Source organism: Eutrema salsugineum, unplaced genomic scaffold (genome assembly GCF_000478725.1).
Source record: "Eutrema salsugineum unplaced genomic scaffold, Eutsalg1_0 scaffold_4, whole genome shotgun sequence".
NCBI classification, from domain to species: Eukaryota; Viridiplantae; Streptophyta; class Magnoliopsida; order Brassicales; family Brassicaceae; genus Eutrema; species Eutrema salsugineum.
This window is the reverse complement of record NW_006256686.1, coordinates 324,806-342,425: the sequence shown is the minus strand read 5'-3', so window position 1 is coordinate 342,425 and position 17,620 is coordinate 324,806. Positions and strand designations below refer to the sequence as shown.

At 43.6% G+C, this 17,620-nt stretch overlaps 1 non-coding gene across 1 annotated transcript; it reads right to left on the bottom strand.

Moving 5' to 3' along the window:
- Positions 1-5,273: 5,273 nt before the first annotated feature.
- On the bottom strand, positions 5,274-5,380 carry LOC112084971. The gene has a single exon (XR_002898617.1). It is a non-coding gene; the product is annotated as a small nucleolar RNA R71 (small nucleolar RNA).
- Positions 5,381-17,620: the final 12,240 nt, after the last annotated feature.

Sequence of the window (17,620 nt, the reverse complement as noted above, 5' to 3'; positions counted from 1 at the left end):
AAGAAATGCCTAAGTTCTAGATCAAACTTATAATAAGAGATCTAGCATTAAGAGCAGCTAAATAAGGAAAGCAAATGATAATCTAGAATCTAAACATCATAAATCAAACAGCTAAGCACCCTAATCTACACACCTAGAAGCTTAAAAGAAGACTACTCACTAATCATGATTAACACAACTAATCTTTTGCAAGAAGTGATGTTAATCATGTTTAGAAGCAAATATAAAAAGATGAGATGATAAGAAACAGCTTTAAGATGATTAAATCCCTTAGATATCTCTTAATCGAATTTGTTTTTACACTGAAAAGGAAAGAAAACAAAAGAGAAACTAAGATAGAATGAAAGATGTTTTAGGGTTTTTCCCCAAAAAACTATATAAAGCAAGGGTTTTGGGCTGGGTCAGCCCAGGAAAAACTGGGTACTGACCTGGATCATTCGGGTCTTGTGCCTACTGTGCAAGATGGTCACTCTCCTGCCCAAGTCGCACGCCCAAGTCGGTCTTATTCATGTCCAACTCACACACCCATGTCGCATAGCTTTTTGGACTAAGCCAAATTTGATCTGGAAACCTCTACCATGCTCAAAGTCTCTTTACACACATCTATAAAGTCGCAGCTTGCTTCAAGAGTATGAGAATTCATGGGTGCGAGTTTACCAAGTCGCACAGCCTAGTTACAGCATTTCTCATTTTCTCAGACCACTCCTCGTTTGAGGCAGCATAACTCCTGGACTAATGGTCCAAATGGCGTGAGTCAAACCCCAGTGGCAAGTCAGCTCAATTATCTAGAAATTTTATGAAGAGTGCAAGTGCATCCGATGAATGTAAGGGTTCCCGGACGGCCGATCTTTGCAGTAAACCGGAACGATCCTGAGAAAGCATCTAAAACCGTCATCATTCCGGGAACTTTATCTCCCAGATAAGAGCTCCAAATCGTGTGATATCAAGTGTTCTGGAAACAAGACTAAAAGATCTTGAATCTTGATGAAGGCTCCGGAAACTGAATCAGAGAGGAAGAGCATCGTCCTGCGTAATCATTGAAGCACATCGAATCGGTATGAAATGCAAGCGAGACATGCATGTTTTCTGATTGCTATAACTCTCAGTTCACTGATCCGAATTCAATAATTCGAACTGTTATAGAACCACGACGCAATCCTCTCCAACTTTCATGGGGACCCCGGCAGCTGAATCGGACGGAAAGGCTACCCAGACAGGCAATCTTTCAGATGTATCGGATTGCTTTGGAAGGGATGCGAGACAGGTCTGTCTTCCGGTAGCCGAATCTTTCAGCTCGCTGCTCCAAATGCATTGATTACAACTGTTCTAGAACCTTGATTACATTATAATGATATCTGATGAAGACCCCGGAAGCTGGATCGGCCGGCAAGACCTTCCGGTAACGTGATTTTTAAGATGTATCTGCACCCGAGATTTTTGGCCGAGAAGCTTAAGCAGCCAGTACGTGTTTTGGCCGAGCATCCTACCCACGGTATGGGTTTTAGCCGAGAAACACTGACCAGCATTACAGCCTTTTGCCGAGAAGCTCCATAATGCCCTTTTTCACCATTTTTTTTAATTTCAACTCCATTTCTTCATCTGGTTCACATTTTCCACTCCAAATAAGCTCCATAAGCACCTGTTTAACACTCCAAACCATGCAAAACTCTCTTGGACCTAATGCAATCTCCTAAGTCATAAAACAATTCCTAAAGACCTAAAATGTATGCAAATGAGACATGATTTGGACTTAAATATGTAAATGATGCAATTTATGAATATATCAACTCCCCCACATTTATCCTTTGCTTGTCCTCAAGCAAAAAGAACAAATGAGAGAGAGAGGGAATGAGTTTGGGAGTTTACATTTCTTAAAGAGAGAGAGAGAGTAATCATCAAAAGAGTTCAACTCATGGTCCTAGTTACCAATTCTAAATTGCAATACAAACTAGTGTACTCATAAAAACTAGCCATGCTCATCACCAAGTGAACCAAACTTAAGTGTCAACCTTCACAAGAATTCCTAACTCCAGCCCTTTGACATTCATTTAAGTATAATGTGGATCATGCTCATGCAAATCATGTGAACTCATTTGGTTTAGGGATGAGGTTATGAGACAAAGATGATCTCATTCAAAGCTTATGGGTTCAATGCAGCTCAAGGGATCACTCAAGAAGGAATAACTTTAAGAGAAGGATAAGGGTAAAAGGCAACTGATGCATACAAGAGTAGAATCCCATCTACCCAATGCCCCCAAGTTGGCCTTTCACCTTAAGTCTACACCCATGAAGAACATACCTAAGCTACCCTTCTCTCAAGGCATCCATTGCCTTCTAAACCCACTTCTCACTTTATTCTCATTCTTTTCCTCACCAGGGAATTCATCTTTTCATTTTCAAACTCAGGCTTTTGGGGTCTAAAACTTTCACTTAGCTCTTTCTCACATAGCATTGTCTAGCCTCTTTTCTTTTCTCTTTAAACACTTGAGCCTTTTTGGCTTCTTTTCTTTTCTTTTCACTTTGAGGCTAGACATTTTCTTTTCAAACACAAGAGCTTTCTTTCTTTAAACAACAGACCCCAAACCGATTTCTTTTCTTTTCCATCCCCTGGTTCTCATTTCAAACTCTCTATTTTCCATTCAGTGTTTCCCAATATCACATCCTAGTATACTCTAGACTCATGATGCAGAGCTAGATCTACATGAAACTCTACTCTTGTTGCCCTAAACCCAACACTTTCTGTCCAGTTTATTCAGAAAAAGGCCTCACATCATCTCTCACTAAAGTGTGTCAGGCTTCAAGGAAGGTTTGGTTCAAGGCAGGAAACTGTCTCAAAATGAGAGAACAGATATTTGAGCTAGCAAAGAGTGGTAAAAAGGGATAAGAGAGCTCAAATATTTTATGGTACCCATGAGTTCACAATGACATGCACAAACATGAGAATTAGATTGTCAAGTTATGGTTTTCACTTTAAACAAGGCTGGATTAATCACAACTTGATCCAACTAACACAGAAGTATTGAGACACTAGTCCCAAGCATGGTTCACTCTTGATTTCATACCAGTTTTGCAAGCAATAGAGAATTAATAACTAGGGCCATGAATTCAAGTTCTTAAGATGATTCTCTCTCAAAGAAACCTATCATTACTCTCATGCAAGTGATCCGGCAATGATCAACAGTGATATATCATGGTTTTTATGGTTTTTAACCATGGTATATGTCTTATTTATAGAGTCTTTTTAGTGTCTTTCGAGTCTTTTGGAGTCTTTTCAGGTCATAGGTACGTTTGGAGCTTAACTGGAGACTTTGGAGCACTTTGGAGCTTAATTAGGATCAAATTCGTCAAGTATGGATTTTGTGCTTTGGTGACGCTCGACACCATGGAGAGTGACGCGCGACACTTGTCAGAGAAATAAGGAAAAGGCGATTTTGTTTCCTATTTGAAGAAGGAGTTGGGCCCAAACGTTTTCAAGGAAGCCCAAAACGTGTCTTAGAGATATATATAGGATTTTTATTCCCTTTTTACGGACACCTTAGATTTTAGAGAGAGAGATACTCTGAGTTTTCGGCTTTTGCGATTTCTGAGCTTGGGGAGACAAGTCTGTACTCTGTTCGTTTAGAGAGAAGATTTCGAACCCCTTTATCTATTTCGATTTAATCTATTGCTTTCTATTCATCATGTTTGTTGTTTCAATAACCATGTCTGAGTAAATCATCTGTTAGGTTTAGGGTTAATTAGGGTTTTCTTTGAATGTTTCATTAACTTGCCAGTTAGGGTTCATATCTATTTGTTCTTCACCTTAGGTTGTTCTTAAAGCTAATTCTGGACTGATCACCTAGAACTTAGATCTTAGGTTGCTTAATTGACACGGAAGTGTAATTGAATAACTGGAAAGAACCTGAGTTGAGCAAAGTAACTATTCGCAAAGGAATTTGGTTTAGGAGCTTTGTGAACATATCGAACTTGTGCATTAAAGCTGGTTTAAATTTGTAGGATTTACAAAGGAATTTGGGATTCTAGGATTTTAACTTAGATAATTCTCACAACGGAAGTTGGTTAATTATAGTTCTGTGTTTCGAGTTCAAGAACTGTGCTTAATAACTGAATCCTAACTTGTTAAGTTGATTTGCATTCATTGATCTCCTGAAAATCACCCTAGACCTATCCTTTATCACATCGAATTTACAATTGTCTTCATTGCTATTCTATTTACTTTTGTCGCAACACTATTTATTTCGCATATCTTGGCTTAGCGTAACTCTATCTACATAAGGTTTATTGAGTGATTTCTTGTCTCTGTGGTTCGACCCCTAGATACTACAACTGCACATCTGTGCTCTTGCAGAGTAGCTTAGGGATTTAACTTTGAGCATATCAAGTTTTGGCGCCGTTGCCGGGGACTTGATTTCGCCATTAAACCTAGTCTTTGAGTTTCAACTTAGTGTCGAGCGATACCACTTGTGGTGTCGCGCGACACCTCTTTTCTTTAACCTAGTTTACTTATTTTCGTTTTCTCTCTTTGTTTTTGGTGTTTCAGGTTTATGCATACTCGTGGAACCAGGAGCAACAAGGACATCCCGCTAGTGAATTTGAGCAACGAACAGCTAGCTGAGTTAGAGCGAACGAAACGGAAAGCAAGAGATCCGGCAATGATGGAAAACGCCAATGGACTTGTTCGTGATGATGATGGAACCTGGAGAGACCGAGAGGGTCATCTGTGCAATGCGAGAGGCCAAAGGATTGATGGAGATGGTAACATCATTCCACCAGCTCCTTTACCTGTGGATGTTGTTGACCAGAATCCACCACCTGCACCGCGTGGGAATGCTGCGATCGTTCCACAACAGAGGAACGTTCCGGAGGATCGGAATGCGAGGGAACCTGCACCTGCAGCTGGACGTGGACGAACACTTGGAGACTACAACAGGCCTGAGCAGTTCTATGCAAATCGTTCTGCGATTCGCGCTCCTGCATTTCAAAGAAACGATTTTGAGCTGAAGCCTGTGTACTACACTCTTGTGGGTCAGCATCCATTCCATGGCCATTCTCATGAGCACCCTATGGATCACATCGAGAGGTTTGAGGATTTGGTCACCAGCATCAAATACAATGGAGTGTCCAATGATTTCCTCCTCTGCAAGCTGTTTCCTTACTCTCTTGCTGGAGAAGCAGCTAACTGGTTGAAGCAGTTGGAGCCAGGATCACTCACCACTTGGGAAGAGACCAGGAACGCCTTCCTGCACAACTTCTTCGACGATGCTAGGTCTGAGGAGTTGAGGACGAAAATTTCGACTTTCTCTCAGGACCCTACTGAAGCGTTCAAGGCTTCTTGGGTGCGATTCAAATCGTACCAGCGAGACTGCCCTCATCATGGCTTCAGCGATGTGCAGTTGCTGGGTATTTTCTTCAGAGGCATCGACTGGAGGTATCAGATGGCACTTGATGCAGCAAGCAATGGTAACTTCAACACCAGATACCCAGACGAAGCTGTTGAGCTCATCGAAAATTTGGCATCCAGCAACAGCACCAAGAATGCTGATCTTGAGCGAAAGAAGCAAGCTGGGAACATGGATAGATCGCAGATCGCTGAAGTGAAGGCTAAACTTGACTCTGTGCACAGCCTTTTAGTGGGTAAGAAATCGGTCAGATTCGCACAGGAGGTGGAGAGTTTCGAACCTGAGGATGCAGCTGAGGAAGAGGATGTCAACTTTGTCAGTGGATCAGGATTTCAGGGTCAGAGGTTTGGTAATCAGCAAGGTAACAGAAGCTACAGTGGAAATTACAGTGGAAACAATCAGAGGAATACCTTCAACAGTAATCAGAATTTCTCTGGTTACACGCCTAAGCCTCAGTACCAGAAACCTTTCTCCAACAACAGTTTTTCCAGAAACTACAGCACTCCTTCATCTCAACCTCAAAATCCTGACAATGAGATGAAGTCTATGCTGGAACAGATTCTGGAAGGTCAGCAGAAGCTCACCGTGGACTTTAATGGGAAGATGGATGCTCTTTACCTCGATCTGAATGGAAAAATCGAAGCTCTGAACACCCATGTCAAGCAGCTCGATACACAGGTAGCCCAAACTGCAGGTTCTGTTAAAAGGCAAGAGGGTTTTCTTCCTGGGAAGACTGACACCAATCCAAGGCATCACTGCAGTGCTATCACGTTGAGGAGTGGTAAAAATCTGCGTTCTGAGCCCACGAAGACGCCTCCTGCACCTGAAGTCGTGGACTTAGAAGGTTCTGAAGCAGTTCCTGAGATTGCAGAGCCGGTGACGAGCGACACCACCACTAGTGTCGCGCGTCACCAATTGCAGAGCGAAGCTGTTGATGCTCCGAATCCGAAATCTGCAGAGGAAAAAGTCTACAAACCTAAAGTTCCTTACCCAAGGAGCCCTAGGAAGTCCAAGCAAGAGCTTGATGATGCACGATGCAAAGCTCTGATGGAAAAGCTTGTGATTGAGATACCTTTGGTTGATGCTGTAAAAATCACCCCTGTCATCAGACGCTATGTGAAACGAATGGTAACCAATAATCTCAGCCATGAACAGGGAGTGATGATGATATCTGAGCAAGTCAGTGCAGTGATTCAGAACCGAATTCCAGAGAAGCTGTCTGATCCAGGAAGCTTTGTCTTGGATTGCTCTATCTTCACAGAGAGATTCAAGAGATCGCTGTGTGATCTAGGTTCAAGTGTTAATCTCATGCCTTATTCGGTAGCTGTCAATCTCGGCATGACTGATTTCAAGCCAACAAGGATCTCCCTCATCCTAGCTGATCGTTCGACAAGGATACCTGAAGGGGTGCTAGAAGATGTTCCAATCAAGGTTAGAGACTGCATGATACCGACTGACTTTGTGGTTTTGGAGTATGGAGAGGAGCCTAAAGATCCTCTTATCCTTGGGAGACCTTTTCTAGCTACAGCAGGTGCTATCATCGATGTCAGGAAAGGCAGGATTGCTCTGAATGTTGGAGATCTGGTGATGAACTTTGACATGGACAAGCTGATGAAGAAGCCCACCATCGATGGTCAGACCTTCTATGTCGACACTCTCACAGAGTTTGCTGAGGAGTTTTTCCATGAGATGCTTCCTACAGACCCACTTGAGAGAGCTTTGACCACGTCTGCATCTGAAGCTGAACACTTGGACGAAATTTCAGCATCTTACTCGAAGATGTTGGACTCCAGCGAGCATGTGATGCAGCTAGCATCGCAGGTTGAACAGCTTGAGACTCCTGCAAAGGTGAAGCAGTTATCCGACTGGAGTGAGGAGAAAGCACCTAAGATTGAGTTCAAACAACTCCCTGCAGGACTAAGGTACGCATTCCTGGGCTCTAATTCTACTTATCCAGTCATTATCGACTCTTCTTTGAATAATGCCGAGGTTACCTTACTACTGAGCAAGCTGCGCAAGCATCGCAAAGCTTTTGGCTATTCTCTTGATGATATTTCAGGTATCTCACCAGACTTGTGCATGCATCGAATCCACCTGGAGGATGAGTCGAAGTCGTCGATCGAGCACCAGCGCAGGCTGAACCCTAACCTGAAAGACGTCGTCAAAAAGGAGATCATGAAGTTGCTGGAAGCTGGAATCATCTATCCAATTTCAGATAGTGCCTGGGTGAGTCCTGTGCACGTGGTTCCCAAGAAAGGAGGGGTTACAGTTGTGAAGAATGACAAGGATGAGTTGATTCCGACGCGCACAGTGACTGGACACAGGATGTGCATCGATTACAGGAAGCTGAATGCAGCAACCAGGAAAGATCACTTCCCATTGCCCTTTATTGATCAGATGCTGGAGAGACTTGCAAGCCATCCCTACTACTGCTTCCTCGATGGGTACTCAGGATTTTTCCAGATCCCTATCCACCCAGACGATCAGGAGAAGACCACCTTTACATGTCCATACGGCACTTTCGCATATCGCAGGATGCCCTTTGGACTCTGTAATGCTCCTGCGACGTTTCAGAGATGTATGATGTCCATCTTCACTGACATGATTGAGGATTTCATGGAGGTCTTTATGGATGATTTCTCCGTCTACGGATCATCTTTTAAGGACTGTCTGGATAACCTCTGCAAGGTTCTGGCTCGCTGTGAAGAGAAACACTTGGTCCTTAACTGGGAAAAGTGTCACTTTATGGTCAGAGATGGGATTGTGCTTGGGCATAAGGTTTCTGCAGCTGGCATCGAAGTGGATCGCGCGAAGATTGACGTCATGACGAGCTTGCCACCACCTGATTCTGCGAAATCGGTTAGAAGTTTTCTGGGTCATGCAGGTTTCTATCGTCGCTTCATCAAAGATTTCAGCAAGATTGCACGCCCTCTTACTGCTCTGCTCTGCAAAGATGCTAAGTTTGAGTTTACAGATGAGTGCCTTTCTGCGTTCGAACAGATCAAGCATGCCCTGATCAGCGCCCCCATTGTGCAGCCTCCTGACTGGAATTTGCCTTTTGAGGTAATGTGTGATGCTAGTGATTTTGCTGTTGGTGCTGTTCTAGGACAGAAGAAGGATAAAAAGCTTCATGCCATCTACTATGCCAGTCGAACTCTGGATGATGCTCAAAGGAATTATGCTACTACTGAGAAAGAGCTGTTGGCTGTGGTCTTTGCTTTTAAGAAATTTCGGCCATACCTTGTGGGATCGAAAGTGATTGTGCACACAGACCATTCTGCACTCAAATACTTGATGCAGAAGAAGGATGCGAAGCCTAGGTTGCTCCGATGGGTGCTACTCCTTCAAGAATTCGATATTGAGGTCAAGGACAAGAAGGGGGTTGAGAATGGTGTGGCAGATCATCTTTCATGCATCAGGGTTGAAGACGACGTACCCATAGACGATTTTTTTCCTGCCAGAGGAGAATGTGTATTATGTGGAAACCAAATTCCAGAGCAGTTTTGACGAAGAATTGCAGGTTTTTCGAGTTGGAGGAACGTTAGTGACGAGCGACACCACCACTAGTGTCGCGCGTCACCTTTCTCAAGCGAACACAGAGACCTTCCAAATTCGAAACAGACTTCCTGAGACCAGTTCAGCTGCTGTATCCGCTACCCAACGCCCTTGGTATGCCGATATTGCCAACTATCTCGCTGCAGAGGCTGAGCCTGAGAACTTTAAGGGCTATGCAAAGAAGAAGTTCCTGAGAGAGCTGCGAAGATACCACTGGGATGAGCCATATCTGTACAAGCACTGTTCTGATGGGATTTACAGAAGATGCATTGCAGAGTCAGAGGTTCCAGAAGTGCTGTTTCATTGTCATGGATCCGAATATGCTGGACACTTTGCAACATTCAAAACAGTGTCTAAGGTTCTTCAAGCAGGTTTCTGGTGGCCTACCATGTTTCGCGACGCACATGCATTCATCTCGCAGTGCGATGTTTGTCAGAGGAGAGGAAAGGTCAGCAAACGACATGAGATGCCACAGAATTTCATCCTTGAGGTTGAGGTATTCGACTGCTGGGGTATCGATTTCATGGGTCCTTTTCCCTCTTCTTATGGAAACAAGTACATCCTGGTTGCTGTTGATTATGTCTCAAAGTGGGTCGAAGCCATTGTCAGTCCCACCAACGATTCTTCAGTGGTCCTTAAGATGTTCAAGACCATCATCTTTCCTCGATTTGGAGTGCCTCGAATTGTTATAAGTGATGGTGGTTCTCACTTTATTGACAAGATTTTCGAAAAACTCCTAAGGAAGCATGGAGTTCATCATCGAGTTGCAACTCCTTATCACCCTCAGACAAGTGGACAGGTCGAAGTCTCGAATCGTCAGATCAAAGAGATTCTGGAGAAGACAGTGGGTAAAACTCGAAAGGATTGGGCTGCGAAGTTGGACGATGCACTCTGGGCGTACAGGACAGCGTTCAAAACACCTCTAGGCACCACACCTTTCCACCTGCTCTATGGAAAGCCTTGTCACCTTCCAGTGGAGATTGAACACAAGGCAGCCTGGGCGATAAAGCTGATGAATTTCGACATCAAGTCTGCTGCAGAGAGGCGACTGATACAGCTGAATGAGTTGGATGAAATCAGGCACCATGCCTATGAGAATTCGAAGTTGTACAAAGAGAGGACCAAGGCGTATCATGATTCAAAAATCCTCTCTAGGCAATTCGAACCGAATGATCAGGTACTTCTGTATAACTCTCGTTTGCAATTGTTTCCTGGTAAACTTCGTTCTCGATGGTCAGGCCCTTTCATAGTCAAAGAGGTTCGCCCCTATGGCGCTGTCGTCCTCCTCACACCAGATGGTAGCAGAGAGTTCACAGTGAATGGACAAAGAGTGAAGCACTACTGGGCCAAAGCTGAGATTCCGGATGGACATATCGTGCCTCTGGATGGTGCACCTCCTGCCTGAATCGCCATCGAGTCAAGCTAATGACTTTAAACAAGCGCTTGGTGGAAGGCAATCCACTGGTGAGTCTGTAAATAAGTCTTTTTGTTTCAATTGATTTTCGTTTTTCTTTTCATGTTTCAGGTGAAACAGGGCTGGTGTCGAGCGACACCATACTAGGTGTCGCCTGTCACTTGTTACCTCTAAAAAAAAAAAAAAAAAAAAAAAAAAAAAAAAAAAAAAAAAAAAAATTTCATGTTTCGGACCTAGCTTACCCGGAATTCCAGAACCGGAGGGGAATCGGAAGCGGATCGGGCACGAGGACAATAGCATTCGCACTTTGCAAGTGTCGCGCGTCACCACCCTAGGTGTCGCCCGTCACTCACAAATAGGTAAGTCTTCTTTTTCCCACGTTTATTTAAAACCTTCACCCTCACACCCTTTTTCCTCCCTTCCTCCTCGCCGCACTCGACACTTTCGCCATAACCACCCTCACCACAACCGAAATTACTCAAATCTTCACCGATTTGAGTGATTCCAAAGCCTAACCTCATCAGATTTTCACCCTCTATCTGTTTCTCTCATCGATTTGCCATTCCACCAAGGTACACACTTCGATTCTCCACTTTTTCGATTTCGGTACCTCAGGTTTGTTTGTCGAAATTGCTCTTTTTGGGTTGATGCTTTGCTTGATTTCACCTATGGCGATCCATTTAGGGCAGATTTCGACCACTCCCATGCGCTTTAAACGGTTCATTTGGCTAGTTTGAGAATTTTGTTCTTCATGCCTATTGCACTTCAAAGTTTGCGAGTGTGAAATTTGTTGTGGTCTTAGGGAGATTTCTGAATGCATGTGTCGCTGGACTCCTCCTTGTCGCTGATCCGACTTGCTGGAGAACATCACTTGTACTTACTTGTTCACTGACTTGAGATTCTTTTCTTTTGTTGGTTTGCTCTGTTTCCTCTTTTGCAGATGCCTCCACGCAAGCGACAATGCAGGGACGCCGCCTCCAGTTCGCAACCTCCAGTCGAATTAACCTTCCAACTCGGAGACCACGTCGAGGTTTTGGATGGTGACTTGTGGCAACGTGCAACCGTGAAAGCTGGACTCGCACGATCTCGTTACTTGGTCAAATTCCTTGACTCCCAGGAGTTGCAGGTGTTCCCGACTTCCCATCTTCGCCCGGCTGCACCACCACGAGCCTCCGCCTCACCGCCACCATCGCCTCCTGCCCTCCCTGATTCACCTGACGAGAGGATTAGGCGCCCTTGGCCTAAACGAGAGAATCTGCGCATTCCAACACGCAGGATCTGGGACGAGCCACCTCGAGCTGTTGCTGAGAGCGTTGAGTGTCTACACAGGCCAATTTCAGATGACTGGGATGATTACGACACTTTCTTCTACAACGCCTGGCTCAATGTGAAGATACTTCCCACCAGGTTCTTGGACATTCTGGATATGAGGCGTTTGGGTTTGGATTCTGAGCTCCTGCGTTTGTTGACGAAGCTTGGATTGGGATCTATGGCTACCCGACCCTACGATCTGTTTCCTGACCTTGTTCGTCAGTTCCTCGCCTCTGTTCGCATCTCCTACACCAACGAACATGCTCCAAATGCGCAGGAGGGCACTCTAACTTTCATGATCCGCGGAGTTCGTTACAGGCTCCCCTTTCGCGACCTATGTGCCTTATATGGGTTTCGCAAGGATCTCCCGAGAGTCACCCTCCCTACTCAGATGTTCGATGTGCAGGATTTCTGGTCCCATTTTGGGAATGGGAGTTATGATTCGAAGACTACATCTCAGACCGACGTGCGCCACCCTGTTCTGCGATGCCTTCTACGTGTCCTGGGCAACACTATTCAGTGCAAGTCGACCCCGGGTAAGATGCGTCTCTCTGAGTTGGCTCTTCTTTATGTTGGCATTGGTGATTTGACAGATGGTGAGCATTACCGGAGTTCAGCGCACGCTACTGATGTCAACATGGGAGCTGTTTTCGCTCATCACTTGGTTTCTTTGCAAACCAAACCTTTCTCTGGAGCAGGTACGACGCAGCGCACTGAATCTGTTGGTAGCTTGCTGACCCCTATCTTCCAGTATTTTCGGATCAGCACGGAGAACAGCACCATTGTCACGACTCGCCGAGCTATTGATTTGGATCACCTACGCCATGCTTCCTGGATTAACCACAACAATCAGTGGTCCTTTCGCACTACAGCTGGTTCATACTGGATTCAGCTCCCTGATCGTGCACGCACTGACATAGGCACCACCTGCGCCGCGCTTCGTTTCATGCCCGAGAGGAGAGTTTTGATTACTGTGTCTCGCGGTTCTTCTTCCAGAGCTCGTGCTTCCACTTCCGAGGACGATCAGATACCTCGCTCCGCAGACACCACAGTACCTCTCCCTGATCTTCCCACTGAGCCAGAGGTTCCCATGGAGGTTGCTGCTTTCCAGCGGTATGTCATTCAGAGTTTTCAGAGCATCTGGAGTGCCATCGCTACTCTCTCTCGCTGCGGATGTGTTCGCCCTACTCGCCCGCGATCTCGCTCACCCACGCCATCTGATGATGCTACTACTAGCAATGAGGACTAGTTCCTTTGTCATTCTGGTTCTGTTTTCTTGTCTTCTGTTTTTCTTCTCTTTTTATTTTCGTTTGTTTGAGTCTGTTGTGTCAGCCACACCTGTTGTGAGACTTTGTTGGATTTATGCATCTATGGGTTGTATTGTTACTACTAACTTTTCTCTGAGTGATCTGACAGTGCTAACATAGATGATCGCGACGATTGCTCTCTGCACTGTGCTGTCGAGCGACACCATCTTTGGTATCGCGCGTCACCACCCTTGCACTTTCGCCCTAAGCTTGTTTTCTTCTGAATCTGAGCTGTGTGTTGGTCGACCTAACTGAGTAGTAAGATATTCTAACCCGTTGCATTCTTCCTTCTGACTTTCTCTTTTGTCACCAACTTCGGATTTGATAACACTGGGGACAGTGTTGTTTAAGTCTGGGGGAGGTAGTTGCTGACATTGTGTCTGTTTTTCTTAAGAGTCAGTTGTGTCAAATTGTTTTTGAGTCAAAACCTGTTGGAGATTATGATGCTTTTCCTGGAATTATTGCGCTGACCTTTTATCTAAGTGACCACGGCTGCAGATTCAGTCTAGATCCGACTAATGAAAAATCCAAAGGCTGACCAGTTGACTAGAGGCGTCCATGTTTCCAACAAAATCCACTAACCTGAGCTAAGTACTGAACTTCACTTTTAACTCGCTGATGTGACTAATGCCTTAGAGCTTGATTCCTCATTCGTACTTGATCAATGAAAGCCTATGTGAAATTTAATGAAGTGATTTCTCTCCCTTGTGACGAGCTAAGAAAGGAAAAGGCAAAAAGATTGAGATGATTTTCGCTTAGGAGTGAAGGGTTAGGAATGTTTCCAAGGATCCCATTATTTCACTTCTAAGTTGGAATGATCACACAAAGGAAGGAAGTGAGGGGTAGGAATGTTTCCCATGACCCCACTATTCGCTGAAAACCTTTGATACAAGGTAAGGGGACAACTCGGGGACTTGGTGGCAAACACCATCAGTACTCGCAGCTTTATCCTTGTCGAGTATGCGCCATAAGAAAAAGAGAAGAAAAGAGATGATGAATGTGCGAAAAGAATAAGTCTGGGGGAGAGAAAAGGTACCAAAGTTTGTAAGGCTGATTTGTTTGAGTACAGAATGGGAAAGAATCTAGAAGGTTCTCGGCATTGGAATCATCAGTGAGATCCAGCGATGAGGGTTTATGGACAATGTTGTGGAATTTTGGACTTAATCTGGAAAGCTGTGAATGTCTACGGAGAAGTACATGGTGGTTCGATTTGGAATGAGGAAGCAGTAGTTGAGTTGCAGGCAATTGGTCAAGGGCGATGTTCCAATGAAAGGTTGAGTCTCTGTGTTTTCAAACTTCTTTCTCTTGTTTGGTGTTCTGTTTGCTTGAGGGCAAGCAAATGCTAAGTCTGGGGGAGTTGATATATCATGGTTTTTATGGTTTTTAACCATGGTATATGTCTTATTTATAGAGTCTTTTTAGTGTCTTTCGAGTCTTTTGGAGTCTTTTCAGGTCATAGGTACGTTTGGAGCTTAACTGGAGACTTTGGAGCACTTTGGAGCTTAATCAGGATCAAATTCGTCAAGTATGGATTTTGTGCTTTGGTGACGCTCGACACCATGGAGAGTGACGTGCGACACTTGACGTGCGACACTAGGTCCGACACTTGTAGAATCCCATCTACCCAATGCCCCCAAGTTGGCCTTTCACCTTAAGTCTACACCCATGAAGAACATACCTAAGCTACCCTTCTCTCAAGGCATCCATTGCCTTCTAAACCCACTTCTCACTTTATTCTCATTCTTTTCCTCACCAGGGAATTCATCTTTTCATTTTCAAACTCAGGCTTTTGGGGTCTAAAACTTTCACTTAGCTCTTTCTCACATAGCATTGTCTAGCCTCTTTTCTTTTCTCTTTAAACACTTGAGCCTTTTTGGCTTCTTTTCTTTTCTTTTCACTTTGAGGCTAGACATTTTCTTTTCAAACACAAGAGCTTTCTTTCTTTAAACAACAGACCCCAAACCGATTTCTTTTCTTTTCCATCCCCTGGTTCTCATTTCAAACTCTCTATTTTCCATTCAGTGTTTCCCAATATCACATCCTAGTATACTCTAGACTCATGATGCAGAGCTAGATCTACATGAAACTCTACTCTTGTTGCCCTAAACCCAACACTTTCTGTCCAGTTTATTCAGAAAAAGGCCTCACATCATCTCTCACTAAAGTGTGTCAGGCTTCAAGGAAGGTTTGGTTCAAGGCAGGAAACTGTCTCAAAATGAGAGAACAGATATTTGAGCTAGCAAAGAGTGGTAAAAAGGGATAAGAGAGCTCAAATATTTTATGGTACCCATGAGTTCACAATGACATGCACAAACATGAGAATTAGATTGTCAAGTTATGGTTTTCACTTTAAACAAGGCTGGATTAATCACAACTTGATCCAACTAACACAGAAGTATTGAGACACTAGTCCCAAGCATGGTTCACTCTTGATTTCATACCAGTTTTGCAAGCAATAGAGAATTAATAACTAGGGCCATGAATTCAAGTTCTTAAGATGATTCTCTCTCAAAGAAACCTATCATTACTCTCATGCAAGTGATCCGGCAATGATCAACAGTGATATATCATGGTTTTTATGGTTTTTAACCATGGTATATGTCTTATTTATAGAGTCTTTTTAGTGTCTTTCGAGTCTTTTGGAGTCTTTTCAGGTCATAGGTACGTTTGGAGCTTAACTGGAGACTTTGGAGCACTTTGGAGCTTAATTAGGATCAAATTCGTCAAGTATGGATTTTGTGCTTTGGTGACGCTCGACACCATGGAGAGTGACGCGCGACACTTGTCAGAGAAATAAGGAAAAGGCGATTTTGTTTCCTATTTGAAGAAGGAGTTGGGCCCAAACGTTTTCAAGGAAGCCCAAAACGTGTCTTAGAGATATATATAGGATTTTTATTCCCTTTTTACGGACACCTTAGATTTTAGAGAGAGAGATACTCTGAGTTTTCGGCTTTTGCGATTTCTGAGCTTGGGGAGACAAGTCTGTACTCTGTTCGTTTAGAGAGAAGATTTCGAACCCCTTTATCTATTTCGATTTAATCTATTGCTTTCTATTCATCATGTTTGTTGTTTCAATAACCATGTCTGAGTAAATCATCTGTTAGGTTTAGGGTTAATTAGGGTTTTCTTTGAATGTTTGATTAACTTGCCAGTTAGGGTTCATATCTATTTGTTCTTCACCTTAGGTTGTTCTTAAAGCTAATTCTGGACTGATCACCTAGAACTTAGATCTTAGGTTGCTTAATTGACACGGAAGTGTAATTGAATAACTGGAAAGAACCTGAGTTGAGCAAAGTAACTATTCGCAAAGGAATTTGGTTTAGGAGCTTTGTGAACATATCGAACTTGTGCATTAAAGCTGGTTTAAATTTGTAGGATTTACAAAGGAATTTGGGATTCTAGGATTTTAACTTAGATAATTCTCACAACGGAAGTTGGTTAATTATAGTTCTGTGTTTCGAGTTCAAGAACTGTGCTTAATAACTGAATCCTAACTTGTTAAGTTGATTTGCATTCATTGATCTCCTGAAAATCACCCTAGACCTATCCTTTATCACATCGAATTTACAATTGTCTTCATTGCTATTCTATTTACTTTTGTCGCAACACTATTTATTTCGCATATCTTGGCTTAGCGTAACTCTATCTACATAAGGTTTATTGAGTGATTTCTTGTCTCTGTGGTTCGACCCCTAGATACTACAACTGCACATCTGTGCTCTTGCAGAGTAGCTTAGGGATTTAACTTTGAGCATATCACTCATGCAAGTGATGCAACCTATATGATTATGAAACTAGACTCAATCCTAAAAACGTGAATGCAACTAAAATGACATTTTTTATGAAAACTTTTCAGATTTTTCATTTTTTTTTTTTGATTTTTTTCTGTGCACTTAGATGCAGACTCAAGATGCAAATCGAAATAAGAACAAGAGAAAACAAGATTAGTAAACACAAAGCCTCTCCCCACACTTAAATAACACAGTCCCTTGTGTTATAAAAGCATGAGAAAGAGGAAAAATCAAACATGATATGCAAAAGATAAAGAAAAATGTTAAATGCTCATTTACAAGTGTTTGGAATACCTGATGAGGTTCTTATGCAAAGGGGGAGTAAGTGGCTGCACCAGGTGAGGCTAGACATCATTGGAGAAGGATTTGGCTTGGCTTGTACTCCTTTGTGCGACATGGACTTGTCTTGGACCGACTCGCATATCCAAGTCGCACATAAAGCTTGGCTTTCTTCAATGGGCTGCTCTCCTTCTTATCTCGCACACCCAAGTCGCACATAAAACTTCTTGAAAGTTCTGGCCTTTTTTGTTGCTGCTACATGGCCTTAGAAGACACCAACTCGCACACCCATGTAGGTGTGATTTGCGAACAGGTGTGCTACTTGGATCAGGGGAGAACTGACTCGCACACCCATGTAGGTGTGATTTGCGAACAGGTGTGCTAGATGGGACCTGACCTTGTCCAACTCGCACACCCATGTAGCACACCAGGTGGCTCACCAGTTTTCATGCCTTAAGTCCTTCCTCAGCTTGTTCTCAGACTCTTTTCACTTTGTCCTTGGACCACAGCATCCCTAAGTCACCTTAGACCTGAAAACACTTCACAAAACCCATCAAAATATCC